Source organism: Limulus polyphemus, unplaced genomic scaffold, assembly GCF_000517525.1.
Source record: "Limulus polyphemus unplaced genomic scaffold, Limulus_polyphemus-2.1.2 Scaffold7707, whole genome shotgun sequence".
In the NCBI taxonomy this organism is placed as follows: domain Eukaryota; kingdom Metazoa; phylum Arthropoda; class Merostomata; order Xiphosura; family Limulidae; genus Limulus; species Limulus polyphemus.
In genome coordinates this window covers 1-15,695 of record NW_013673317.1, presented here as the reverse complement: position 1 = coordinate 15,695, position 15,695 = coordinate 1, and the positions used below count along the sequence as shown (strand labels likewise).

The 15,695-nt window shown below is 34.1% G+C and overlaps 1 protein-coding gene across 1 annotated transcript in view; it reads right to left on the bottom strand.

The window, feature by feature from the left end:
* LOC111089874 (neurobeachin-like) overlaps positions 1 to 8,083 on the bottom strand; it is a 27,753-nt gene extending 19,670 nt beyond the window's left edge. The window contains exon 1 of the mRNA XM_022403110.1: positions 8,007 to 8,083. The gene's annotated coding sequence lies outside the window, so the exon portion shown is untranslated. The remainder of the gene's footprint in view (positions 1 to 8,006) is intronic.
* Between the last annotated feature and the right edge of the window lie 7,612 nt (positions 8,084 to 15,695).

Here is a 15,695-nt window from a genome sequence, read left to right as displayed (position 1 = left end):
CCATAGAACAAAGCTTATAGCTACATTACAACAAGAACCCCTACAGAAGTAGGCATCATAGAACAAAGCTTATAGCAGCATTACAACAAGAACCCCTACAGAAGTAGGCATCATTGAACAAAGCTTATAGCAACATTACAACAAGTACCCCTACAGAAGTAGGCATCATAGAACAAAGCTTATAGCTACATTACAAGAAGTAGTCTAAACTGATTTCCAACCTTCTTTGTCAATATTGATTTGGTGTTTGAAATTTTGATTCTGTTACCGCCTCTTAATTAACGCTTCTTAAAATATTTCCATATTCACCCATAAGTTAAATATTATTAATACTTTTTCTTAAAGCTAATATTTTTATACTTGATGAAATACAGTGTTTGTTCTAACTTAGATGTTTTAATCTAAATAACCTTAGATTCTGTAGTATATTAAAAAATGAACGACTTTACCTACTTTAATCACTTATCACAACGTGATCTTATCCTGCTTCTATACACGATAAGAATCGCATGATCTTATCCTGCTTCTATACACGATAAGAAACACGTGATCTTATCCTGCTTCTATACACGATAAGAAACACGTGATCTTATCCTGCTTCTATACATGGATAAGAATCGCATGATCTTATCCTGCTTCTATACACGATAAGAATCACGTGATCTTATCCTGCTTCTATACACGATAAGAAACACGTGATCTTATCCTGCTTCTATACATGGATAAGAATCGCATGATCTTATCCTGCTTCTATACACGATAAGAATCACGTGATCTTATCCTACTTCTATACACGATAAGAAACACGTGATCTTATCCTGCTTCTATACACGGATAAGAATCGCATGATCTTATCCTGCTTCTATACACGATAAGAAACACGTGATCTTATCCTGCTTCTATACACGATAAGAAACACGTGATCTTATCCTGCTTCTATACACGATAAGAAACACGTGATCTTATCCTGCTTCTATACACCGATAAGAATCGCATGATCTTATCCTACTTCTATACATGGATAAGAATCACGTGATCTTATCCTGCTTCTATACACGATAAGAAACACGTGATCTTATACTGCTTCTATACACGATAAGAAACACGTGATCTTATCCTGCTTCTATACACCGATAAGAATCGCGTGATCTTATCCTGCTTCTATACACGATAAGAAACACGTGATCTTATACTGCCTCTATACACGATAAGAAACATGATAAAGTACACCAACGCCTTTAATATAGTACACCAACACCCTTTAATAAAATACACCCTTTAATAAAGTACGCTAACACCCTTTAATAAAGTACATCAACGCCCGTTAATAAAGTACACCAACACCCTTTAATAAAATACACCAACGCCCGTTAATAAAGTGCGCTAACACCCTTTAATAAAGTACACCAACGCCCGTTAATAAAGTACACCAACACCCTTTAATAAAATACACCAACGCCCTTTAATAAAGTACACCAACGCTCTTTAATAAAGTACAATTAAAGGGTGTTGGTGTACTTTATTAAAGGGGTGTTGGTGTACTTTATTAAAGGGGCGTTGTTGTATTTTATTAAAGGGCGTTGGTGTACTTTATTAAAGGGGTGTTGGTGTATTTAATTAAAGGGCGTTGGAAAGTACACCAACACCCTTTAATATAGTACACCAACACCCCTTTAATAAAGTACACCAACGCCCTTTAATAAAATACAACAACATCCTTTAATAAGATACACCAAAACCCTTTAATATAGTACACCGACGCCATTTAATAAAGTACACCAACACCCTTTAATATAGTACACCAACGCTCTTTAATAAAGTACACCAACACCCTTTAATAAAGTACACAAATGCCCGTTAATAAAATAAACCGACATCCTTTAATAAAGTACACCAACACCCTTTAATAAAGTACACCAACACCCCTTTAATAAAGTACACCAACGCCCGTTAATAAAATAAACCGACATCCTTTAATAAAGTACACCAACACCCCTTTAATAAAGTACACCAACACCCTTTAATAAAGTACACCAACACCCTTTAATAAAGTACACCAACGATGAGAACACTGAAGAAGTTGTTCTTTATTCCTGTTGGATAATTGATTGTTTCCCTGACAACGCGACGTCCATTTTGCTCACATCAGCCCTGCTCCTTATCGGAGTTTGACAAGAAAATCTATCAACAGTCTCCTGCGATCTATGACGCGTGCTATTGAAAAATAATCCGATGTCTTGAGCGCTGCAAAAATATTTTGTCAATGCCAGAGTTTAATAAAAGAGATCCCTAGCGATGTTACACCGAGGGTTTAGAAGTCGTTCAGAATTGTAGCGTTTTACCACAATAAGCTACTGTATATGAATAGCGAAACACACTCGTTCCTATACATACATAAAAAATGGATGTTTGGCAGATATACTGTTTGGCTTGAAACTTGCGCAAAGCTACACGAGGGCTATCTGTGCTAGCCGTCCCTAATTTAGCTGTGAAAGACTAGAGGGAAGGCAGCTAGTCATCACCACCCACTGCCAAATCTTGGGCTACTCTTTTACCAACGAATAGTGGGATTGACTGGAACATAATAACGCCCCCACGGCTGAAAGGATGAGTATGTTTGGTGGGATGGAGATTCGAACCCTGGCCATGCCGGGCCTAGAGAGACTGATACACAGATAAAGAATAACGACAATCGATTACGTTTTCTTGTTATTTTATCTTGCGTTCATATCAAATGACGTTTATCCAAGAAAGAATAGCGAGTTGAGTTGATTGACCTTTGACCGATATCAATGTTTCCAAAAGAAATCAGAACAATGACATTTCAATAACCTCGTTCATCGATGTGTTAACAGCTACTTAAGTTGATTGACCTTTGACTGATATTAAGGTTTCCTGAATAACTTAGAACAAAGTCATTTCAATAACCTCGTTCATCGATGTGTTAACAGCTACTTAAGTTGATTGACCTTTGACTGATATTAAGGTTTCCTGAATAACTTAGAACAAAGTCATTTCAATAACCTCGTTCATCGATGTGTTAACAGCTACTTAAATTGATTGACCTTTGACTGATATTAAGGTTTCACCCAGACATAAATTGCAGGACTGTCGGATATTATTCTTTTTGAACGAAGACAAAGTTATATATAATTCTGTTATACCAAAAGGGGCTGAAAGTGCTAATAGGGTCTTATAGAAGTGTTAAAAGAACCTACAGGGTTTTCTGCGGTTAACGTGATGTACAAATAAAAGGAAGGGTGTGTTACATCATGAATTTTTGTTGTTCTTGAGTACTTCTAAAGTTGAATGTTAATAGAAAAAAATCAAGCTCGAGAGTGTCGATAATGGTTTAAGCCATATTTTCAACGTCGCAACTTACATGTTAGCTATAGGGAGCTGCAGGCCATAATGATGACATTGAAATAGGCCTAGAAAGTTTTAAATATTTGACGTCAGGTTTCCCATTAAATTCAAGGGTAGATTATAAATAGGAGTCAGCAGAGCATTGAGAAGATAGTCGAGGGATAGCTAAAAAGACATTTAAGATAGTTGTTTTTAGGCAGTAGAGTGAATCAGTAAGTGTGGATCTCTGCTAGCTATCGCACATATTCAAGTACTTTGTAAAAGTAAGTTGATTTTTACGTGAGTGTAGTGCAGTTAGTATCATTTCCAAAAGTGTACTAACAGTTACCATAATTGTAACGTTCAAGCTTTTAAAAGCGTAAAGGAAGAAATAAAATAATTTGTATTTTTTTTTAAATTGACTGGACTTACAAATTTTTCAACAGATGATTTAAAACACAAGACGTTACAGGTGGCAGCATTACCAATGTAGGTATGGCTCGGATTGTTCATCGAAATGGCATTTTAAATATCTCCTCAATAGATCATCAGAACTTTACAATACTATACAATGTTTCCTTTTATAACTATACCCATGTAATGACTGAGTTACAAGTTAAGGGAATGTCTGTAAATATCATAACAAAAAGTTTGAATTTCTTGTTTTTTTTCTTCTTTATATGATAACTCAAAACCAAAACAATGGTATCAACTAAATTCACTGTGATGAGAGTTTCAATCGATGTATCTGATTTTATAAGTATTATTAATAACTAGTGGTAATTCAAAAAGAAATTATAATTCTACTGTAAACGATGTTATCATTAACCCACAAGTAGAAACAGGAAATACTAGCTAATAATATGTAAACAATAAATATTACAGTTTGGAACCTTATTTTACTTAGAACGTGGTTATAAATACAACCTTCCTGTGTCTATTGAAACACTGCGTTAAACAACAAGCAAAGAAAAAACTTCTAAAAAAAAAACAAAGGAAGGAAATGTAGGGATGGCTAATATCAATCCTTCAAAAAACAATGCCAACAAGATAGTAGGGATGTACTATTATGTAGGGATGATGCAAATGTCATCCATACTATATTGTTCCCATTGTTTTTGAAGGATTGATATTAACCATCCCTACATTTCCTTCCTTTTTTTGAGAAGCTCTTGCTTTACTTCTATAGAAAGGGATGGAATATAAGAGTTGAGATAAACTCCTAGAGAGGTGGCGCTGTAAAACTTCACCAAATAAATCTCAGAAGTGAAGACGTCAAACCTGCATATGTAGTTTTAACTAACCTTAATGTATCGAGCAACGTCTATCAAAGTTTTCCTGTTAAAATAGTCCTGAAGAAATCGATACTTATCTCATACATCGATCTGAACCACAAATTGAAAAATATCTTCACTTACAAATGACATCTATAAAACGTTATTATCTAATATGTCAATACTCACTTAACGATAAAATCAGTTAGTCGCGAGTTCCATCTGAAACATCGATATTGAACCGAGGATGGACACTGTAAAGATGATGATCTACCAAACAAAGTTCTTCAACAAATCACTGTATTACTACCAACCTTGAACCTAGGATGGACACTGTAAAGATGATGATCTACCAGACAAAGTTCTTCAACACATCACTGTATTACTACCAACTTTGAACCTAGGATGGACACTGTAACGATGATGATCTACCAGACAAATTTCTTAAAAACATCATTGTGTTACTACAGACCTTGAACCTAGGATGGACACTGTAAAGATGATCTACCAGACAAATTTCTTAAAAACATCATTGTGTTACTACAGACCTTGAACCTAGGATGGATACTGTAACGATGATGATCTACCAGACAAAGTTCTTCAACAAATCACTGTATTACTACCAACTTTGAATCTAGGATGGACACTGTAATGATGATGATCTACCAGACAAAGTTATTAAAAACATCATTGTGTTACTACCAACCTTAAACCTAGGATGACCACTGTAACGATGATGATCTACAGACAAAGTTCTTAAAAACATCACTGTGTTACTTCGTGCATGAGGATGAATAAAACAAAATACGCGGACTGGTTAGCTAATGATTGAATATTTGCTGTAAAATCTTTAACAATGCTGTACGAGTAGCTTCCAGTATGGTCGCCAATTTTGATTTCATTCCTTTAAGTTGCACACTCAATCCTTTTTTGGCAACACATTTTTTTTCCCCACCTAAGGTGTTTTTGATTAGATAATGTCTTCACTGTGCTTCTGAAGGAATCTGGAGAGACTCATATATAGCTTTGATCTGTAGGTCAACTGAGTAAATCAAAATTTATTATTGTGATTACCGTGAGCAAGACAAACATCATCTGCTCTAGTGTCATAGAAATAAAAATACGTATGTCACAAATTGTTCTACTGGCTTACCATAATTGTTAAACAGATTCCATTACTAGGTTTATCAGTCCCTGAACGTGAAAGGTTACAGCTAGTTTATTAAACCTCGTAAAAATACAACAAATAATTCCTCTATAGTTGATGTGTTTGAACTCAAGTGTGTGAAAAGTACACAACTTCTCGACAAACACAAAACAACCAATGATGCAGCTGGTGAGGACTTTTGTATGGCGGTTGTGGGCTGTTGTTATGGTAACGCTATAATCACACTGGGTCATTAGAAATTGATACATGGTAACATGAAAAGAAAAATACGAAAGACACCTGGTGTTTCTCGATACAAATTAACAACCAATGTGAATATCTAAGTAAATATATCTTTATTACGTTCTTACACATAAAAATTAGAATTCCTTCTTCCATCAACTGGGTACGTTCGTTGTTAACGATAATTTCGGCCGTAATACCAATAATATCCACGAGATTCGGCCAGCTTAGGAGACTTTAGTCCTAAACACATATAATAAGCTAACAATCCAAAACACTCTCTAAAGCAAAAGTATAATAATAAGAGACTACAATTCTATGGCTAATCAAGTTTTTTTACATTAAACATTCTAACCAATTCTGTTGATGAAAGTAACAGTACATCATACACTTGCGGAACACACAGACGCTAGCTGTTGGCTTCTAGTACTGTCGCTGATTTAATGTTAGACGTAAAGTAACACTTATACAATCATACCTAAAAACATTCTGTGACCACGTAAAGTAACACTTATACAATCTTACGTAAAAACATCCTGTGACCACGTAAAGTAACACTTATACAATCCTACCTAAAAACATCCTGGGACGAAGTAAAGTAAAACTTATACAATCCTACCTAAAAATATCTTGTGACCACGTAAAGTTACACTTATACAATCCTACCTAAAAAAATCCTGGGACGAAGTAAAGTAACACTTATACAATCCTACCAAAAACATCCTGTGTCCACGTAAAGTAACTCTTATAAAATCCTACCTAAAAACATCCTGTGACGAAGTAAAGTAACACTTATACAATCCTACCTAAAAACATCTTGTGACGAAGTAAAGTAACACGTATACAATCCTACCTAAAATCATCTTGTGACCACGTAAAGTAACACTTATACAATCCTACCTAAAAACATCTTGTGTCCACGTAAAGTAACACTTATACAATCCTACCTAAAAACATCTTGTGTCCACGTAAAGTAACACTTATACGATCCTACCTAAAAACATCTTGTGACCACGTAAAGGAACACTTATACAATCCTACCTAAAAACATCTTGTGTCCACGTAAAGTAACACTTATACGATCCTACCTAAAAACATCTTGTGACCACGTAAAGTCACACTTATATAATCCTACCTAAAAACATCTTGTGACCACGTAAAGTCACACTTATACAATCCTACCTAAAAACAATGAAGACCCATTAAGTAGCTTCGACATCTGAGATAAATTACTGTAACACGTTAATGGTTACGTGTGGAGTCAAGTAGTAGGACAAAACTACTCTTTATAAAGATAATAAATGAATACCTGAATCGTACTATAAATAGCTATAATATAATGATACTGTTCATGTAGCACGTTACTAATGTAACATGCATATAATATAATGATACTGTTCATGTAACACGTTATTAATGTAACATGTACACAATATAATGATACTGTTCATGTAACACGTTATTAATGTAACATGCATATAATATAATGATACTGTTCATGTAACACGTTATTAATGTAACATGTATATAATATAATGATACTGTTCATGTAACACGTTATTAATGTAACATGCATATAATATAATGATACTGTTCATGTAACACGTTATTAATGTAACATGTATATAATATAATGATACTGTTCATGTAACACGTTATTAATGTAACATGTGTATAATATAATGATACTGTTCATGTAACACGTTATTAATGTAACATGCATATAATATAATGATACTGTTCATGTAACACGTTATTAATGTAACATGCATATAATATAATGATACTGTTCATGTAACACGTTATTAATGTAACATGTATATAATATAATGATACTGTTCATGTAACACGTTATTAATGTAACATGTACGTTCCTTCTACATATAATTTACAGAACTTTTGTAAGATGTTAGAAATGATTAAACATAATAAAAGTGTTTAATACATTTGTAGTTTTTTTACAAAAAGAAATAAATATTTCGGTATAAATCACGAACCCAGTCACAATACAGGATCTATACGACGTACGCACTTCAACTTCAAGGTCGTTTTACGCTTGTTTTTTTTCCTTATTATTTTCTTATATTTCCCGTATTCATTCGCACATTTGTGAAAAACGAAAACCACCACACGTAAACTCTGTTCTTCCATGGTGTTCCACGTGAATAAAGAAGGCCTGCGAAACCTTTCTTACAATAGTATGTTTAATGATGCAATGCAAGAGTTCCCAAACTTTCTCAGCACAAGAACATTTCACATCTATCTGATGAACCAATAGAGACTGAGTACCTTAACAAGTTTGTGTATTTGCTATGCTCCCCTCCCCCATGATTCCAGTGGTATTTGGCCCCAAGTTTGGGAACCTTTGATTTAACGAATAAAAGATTCATTATTAGGTATGGAACCACACACAAGGGTGTGGTGTAAAAAGAAAGTTTTTTTTTAATTGTGTCATCTTTTTATTGAAAACTTAAACACGAAGTTGCCACACGAAATTAACTATCTCCATGTTAAAACACCAGTGTAAGAGGTTTAACACGAAGTACATAGCAAATTGAATCCAATATGCCAAATGAGTGAGTGACACGTTATCAAATGTATAATTATTACGGGATCAATGATTGAAGGAAACTTATGATGTAAATACGAGCTCTCTATCAATACGGATATCTTACGTTATCTACAATTCATGTACCCTACTTAAGTTCCAAGAACTCAACTGGCACCAAGTACGATCGAACACAAGAACTAAATGACAAAAGCACGGCCTTGTGCCCTGTACATGTGGATTATAAAACAGCACATTCAGGGTTAAACACGTTATTACGCTGCCATGGTGACGGAAGACAACAACCGGAGCTCGTGCTAAGCCTGAATTATGTCCCATTGTTGGTTTTATACACTTTTGTCTGAAGAACTAACCTGTCGGTAAAAATAAGATTACATGTTCAGTAGTTTGAACAGCATAATAATACAGATTCACAAAACCTCATACAAAGATTTATCGTTTAACCTACATTACGATACAAGAACTACCACCCACACTTGTTAATGTTTCAGTTAATCCTCATTCTATGAAACCCAGCATGTTTTATAATTGAAACTCACTACTTCAACACCGTGACTGTTAAAACATCCAACACAAGATGTTACAGTCACTATTTCAACAGTTTACCACCGTGTCAGTTAAAAACATCCAAGACAAGATGTTACAGTCACTATTTCAACAGTTTCCACCTTGTCTGTTAAAACATCCAAGACAAGATGTTACAGTACTATTTCAACAGTTTACCACCGTGTCTGTTAAAACATCCAAGACAAGATGTTACAGTCACTATTTCAACAGCTTACCACCTTGCCTGTTAAAACATCCAAGACAACATGTTAAAGTCACTATTTCAACAGCTTACCACCTTGCCTGTTAAAACATCCAAGACAACTTGTTAAAGTCACTATTTCAACAGCTTACAGTATTAACTACTAAAACATCCAAGCCAAGATGTTCCCTTGTTGGTCTACCTGCGACATTCCTACATGAAAGCTTAAGACCTGGTATTTGAGAGTACATACATAAATAGAAAACATATTTTACCAAACCAACATGTAGTGACCAATTCAAACCAACATCCCGACAACGTAATGACAGGATTTCAGCTCACAATAACCTTCTCATAACCAGTTGAAACTAACATTCTATCGAAGTTATGACTGATCTTCAGCTCACGGCAACATTATCACAACCAGTTTAGACTAACATTCCATGAATTAAAACGTTATCATATCTAGGTAAAACTGACATCCCATTAGAATTATAACTTATATTCTTTTCACGATAACCTTATCGTATCTAGTTGAAACTGACATCGCCTCAGACTATAATTAAACTTCAGCTCATGATAATCTCGTGCTATCTTCTTATCAATGAAGATTTGTTGGAACTTTACAAATCTAGTTAAGGTACTCAACCTCTATAATATTTCCGAAGCACTAAGAATGAGATTATCAAAAATGTTGAAAAGATACACAAGCCTATAACTGTACCCAGCTTAATTAAGCTCTTAGTTAATAACCAACTAAGCCAGTCTGAAATGAAACTCAAAACCTCAATCTACCTGTGACAATAAACACTAGTCATAAGATCGATTCACCTTCACTGGAAAAGTATTGATGATCTGTCTGTCTAAGGATAAGATTGGGTAAAGCCAGCTTGTTTCTTACTGGCAAAATAGTCACGATCCATCTGCCTAAGAATAAGATTAGGTAAAGCCAGTTTGTTTCTTAATGGGAAAATAGTAACGATCCCTCTGTCTAAGGATAAGATTAGATAAAGCCAGTTTATTTCTTACTAGGAAACTAGTGACGATCCCTCTGCCTAAGGATAAGATTGGGTAAAGCCAGCTTGTTTCTTACTGGGAAACTAGTGACGATCCCTCTGCCTAAGGATAAGATTAGATAAAGCCAGTTTATTTCTTACTAGGAAACTAGTGACGATCCCTCTGCCTAAGGATAAGATTAGATAAAGCCAGTTTATTTCTTACTGGCAAAATAGTAACAATCCCTCTACCTAAGGATAAGATTAGGTAAAGCCAGCTTGTTTCTTACTGGGAGAGTATTAATGATCCATCTGTCTAAGTCTAAGATTAGGTAAAGCCAGCTTGTTTCTTACTGGGAGAGCATTAATGATCCATCTGTCCAAGGCTAAGATTGAGTAAATGTTGTTGAAGTACGGGGCAACTTTTGCCACCAACCTTTGTGCTCGTGTATCCTCACCTGTTACAAGACACCACAATTTGCTCAACATGGCTGAGATACGACTTGTTGCAGGTCTCTTTAGGATGGGCCTGGGACCCCAAGTTGATACATATTCAGTTTTCAATGCCATTATGTAAAAAAGTATATCCCAGTCTTGAAAATTATGAATCCACTATCTGAACACATCTTCATGTTCCTTGACTTGCTGATTTGCATATCAAAAATTCTATAGCATACTCAACTTCTGTAATAGTTAACTGTAACAGGATGTGACATCTTGACTATAAATTTCAACACCTTTACATTGTTGCAGAATTAATTATCAATCGACTTGTGCAATACACGACTTCACTCAAATGTACTCAGGAAGCCCATGTTGATTTCTGGGTCACAAGAGAACAGCTGATCCAAACATGTTTTCAAAAGATTATTATATGAAATGTAACAGTATGGTCACTAAGAGACATTAAATCACAGAATAATAGTAAATAATACCTAACGATATCACTTGAAGACGTATCAACAAGTCACATTTCACTGTTTACACATTAATAAGTGTAATATAAATAAAAAAGGTGTTACATAAATAGTTGTAAACAGTTATTATATACACAAATATAAACATACATTATATACATAAATGTAAACAGATATTATATATATAATTGTAAACAGTAGAACATAGTTAGATGTATACAGATATATATACATATATATCTGTAAACAGGTATTATATAGATAACTGTAAACATATATAACATTGATAATATATATATATATACACACACACACACACAAATAACTGTAAACAGGTATTACATAGATAAATGTAAGCAGATGTTATATAGATAAGGGTAAACGTGTTATATGCATATCATGTATTTATCAAATATTAACTAGTAGTTTTTTATTCATACTGTATATTTTACAAGTCAAGACACTGTTATGGAGGGTCCTAAATAAGCTGAATAGGTACTCTGGATGACACCTTTAGTTGATAGAGGATGTATTATAAAAAGGAGAAAGGTGTAAAAGTAATTACGCCAAGAATACAGAGCTAACATTAACAGCATAAAGTAGTCAGATAAAACTGATAAGCCATCTAACTTCAATACCACTGATACAATACTCAAGTTCAGAACACCACCCCAACCACTCAACTGAAGAGTTTTTACAAACATCTTGAGAGTAGGCAGGGGAATTTATAATTTCTCTTTCATTAAGGAATAATAATGATGAAAGTAACAAGGCTTTAACTTGCCCATGTTCCTCAACAACAGAGTGTATGAACTCTCCACCAATAATGGAACAAGAGTGAATACTTATCAGTTGAAGTAATCTATTAACTAATAAGAATACATTACATATGAACTAACATTGGGAACCAACAGGCAATATAAAAAAAAATACATTAAAATGTGGAATAATGAAGCACAATACAGTTGAATTAACTATGGCAAACTAAGAAATACAAAACCATGAGGATACAACATTGGAACTCTCTTTGAGTGTGATTGTGTAAAAGAAAACAGTACAAAAAGTATAAAAATCCACCATGATACCTTAACTAAGACATGAAACCTTAATATATAATGTTTACACCTTGAATACACAGAGAAGCCTTAAGAACAGTACTACAAGGTATATGTAAGAAAGCATTACAGCTAAAAAACCATGTACTCACTAACAAACTGTTACAGCTAAAACCATGTACTCACTAACAAACTGTTACAGCTAAAAAACAATGTATTCACTAATAAACTGTTACAGCTAAAAACCATGTACTCACTAATAAACTGTTACAGCTAAAAACCATGTACTCACTAACAAACTGTTACAGCTAAAAAACCATGTACTCACTAACAAAATGTTACAGCTAAAAAACATGTACTCGCTAACAAACTGTTACAGCTAAGAAACAATGTACTCACTAACAAACTGTTACAGCTAAGAAACCATGTACTCACTAACAAACTGTTACAGCTAAAAAAACATGTACTCACTAACAAACCGTTATAGCTAAAAAACCATGTACTCACTAACAAACCGTTACAGCTAAAAAACAATGTATTCACAAACAAACTGTTACAGCTAAAAAAACATGTATTCACTAACAAACTGTTACAGATAAAAAAAAACATATTCAGTAACAAATGGTTATAACTAACAAATCATGTACTCAGCTAACAAACTGTTACAACTAGCAAACCATGTACTCAATAACAATCTATAACAACTAACAAACCATGTACTCATTAACAAACTGTTACAACTAGCAAACCATGTACTCAGTAACAATCTGTTACAACTAACAAACCATGTACTCATTAACAAACTGTTACTACTAACAAACCACTCACTTACAAAGGGTTATAAGAAACGATCTACTCATTAACAAAAGGATATACCTAAACATACTCACTAACAAAGGGTTATAACAAACCATGTACTCTTTAACAAAAGGTTATAACAACCCTTGTACTCAGTAAGAAAAGGTTAATATAAACCATTTACTCATTAACAAAAGGTAACAAACCATGTACTCACAAACAAAAGGTAATAACAGCCCTTGTACTCTCTAACAAAATGTTATAGCAAACCATGTACTCAATAACAAAGGTTTATAATGAACGATGTACTCTCTAACAAAAGGTTATATCAACCCTTGTACTCAGTAAGAAAAATTTAAAATAAACCATGCACTCTCTAACAGAAGGTTATAACAATGTACTCAATAAAAAAGGTTCAAATAAACTATGCACTCACTATCAAAAGGTAACAAACCATGTACTCAGTGACAAAAGGTTATAACAAACCACATACTCACTAACAAAGGGTTATAAGAAATGATCTACTCATTAACAAAAAGTTATAACAAAACATGTATTCAGTAAGAAAATGTTATAGCAAACTATGTACTCTCTAACACAAACGATGTATTCATTAACAAAAGGTTATAACAAAACATTTATTCAGTAAGAAAAGCAAACCACGAACCCCCAGCAAAAGGTTATAACAAACCTTGTACTCACTAACAGAAAGTTATTTCAAACCATGTACTCACTAACAAAAGGTTATAACAAACCTTGTACTCACTAACAGAAAGTTATTTCAAACCATGTACTCACTAACAAAAGGTTATAACAAACCTTGTACTCACTAACAGAAAGTTATTTCAAACCATGTACTCACTAACAAAAGGTTATAGCAAACTATGTACTCACCAACAAAAGGTTATAGCAAACCATGTACTCACTAACAAAAGGTTATAGCAAACCATGTACTCACTAACAAAAGGTTATAGCAAACCATGTACTCACTAACAAATGGTTATAGCAAACCATGTATTCACTAACAAATGGTTATAGCAAACCATGTACTCACTAACAAAATTTTATAACAAACCATGTACTCAGTAACAAAAGGTTAAAATAAACCGTGCACTCACTAACAAAATTTTATAACAAACCATGTACTCAGTAACAAAAGGTTAAAATAAACCGTGCACTCACTAACAAAAGTTTACAATTAACAAACATTGTACTCTATATTTTGACTATCTGTTCCTCTTCCCATCGCAGGTATCGAAAACCGATTTTTACCGTTGTAAGTCCTTAGAGGTTTCGTTGACCCACCGGGGGTAGGGGGTTCTCGACATCAATAGGCTATAATAAACCACATACTCGGAAGTAATACTTTAAAGTAACCAGAGAAAAAATATTATTTTGTAAATAAAAAATCTCTTCTCCCCTAAAACAATTCTGTTGTAATTTTAAAACCCTGTTTAACGCCAGGAATCGAAGTCCCGAGATCCATTTAAACTGACAACAGCAGAAATCCCATTACACCAGCGGACAGCGATGTAAGCCTGTGTTATTACAAAAACATATTCGTTTTTCTTATGTATTCCTTTAATACCATTACAAACTTTATCTGCTGCATTTCATCTCACGGTACCCTAACTTAATAACAATACCAAAGACACGAACTTGCACACAAAATAATAAGTCACGTGTCAGTTACATACACGATCGACAGAAACACGTAATTGCTTTTGGACTTTAAAATCTTAATTTAAAATTCTACGAGGTGGGAAACACTGAATACTAGGAATCACCAATAAGGAGTGTGCAGTTTGATAGAAAAAACAAACAGGAAATATAAAACTTAATTCAAAAATAATCTAATTTACTAAATCGTTACGATGTATATAACTTTCTATACGCTAAAGCCTGATCATAAATATTAACACTTGTATTCACACACACTAACTTTTGATCACCTTCACTGATAGTGTCAAAAGAACCATATTTCGATGAAATCGTCAACTTCTTTCAAATTCCAGACGTGTGTCTATACGAAAACTTCTTCGTGAGCCTGCAGGCATGAACGCCTCTAGAAACATAATTAATGTCTCCTCAATCTTGTTTTTATTGCGGCACAATAAATCAGTCACAAGAAGCCCACATTACTCTCTACAACCAAGATTCACTGAACGTAAATCGCTATCTTGGTCAACAAGAAGGCTACATTATTCTCTACGACAAATATTTACTGAACGTTAGGGGCTATCTTGGTCAACAAAGAGCCTATTTCATTCTCTACAACAAAGATTCACTGGACGTTAGGGGCTATCTTGGTCAACAAGGAAGCTACATCATTCTCTACAACAAAGATTCACTGGACGTTAGGGGCTATCTTGGTCAACAAGGAGGCTATGTCATTCTCTACAACAAAGATTCACTGGACATTAGGGGCTATCTTGGTCCACAAGGAGGCTACATCATTCTCTACAACAAAGATTCACTGGACGTTAGGGGCTATCTTGGTCAACAAGGAGGCTATGTCATTCTCTACAACAAAGATTCACTGGACATTAGGGGCTATCTTGGTCAACAAGGAGGCTACATCATTCTCTACAACAAAGATTCACT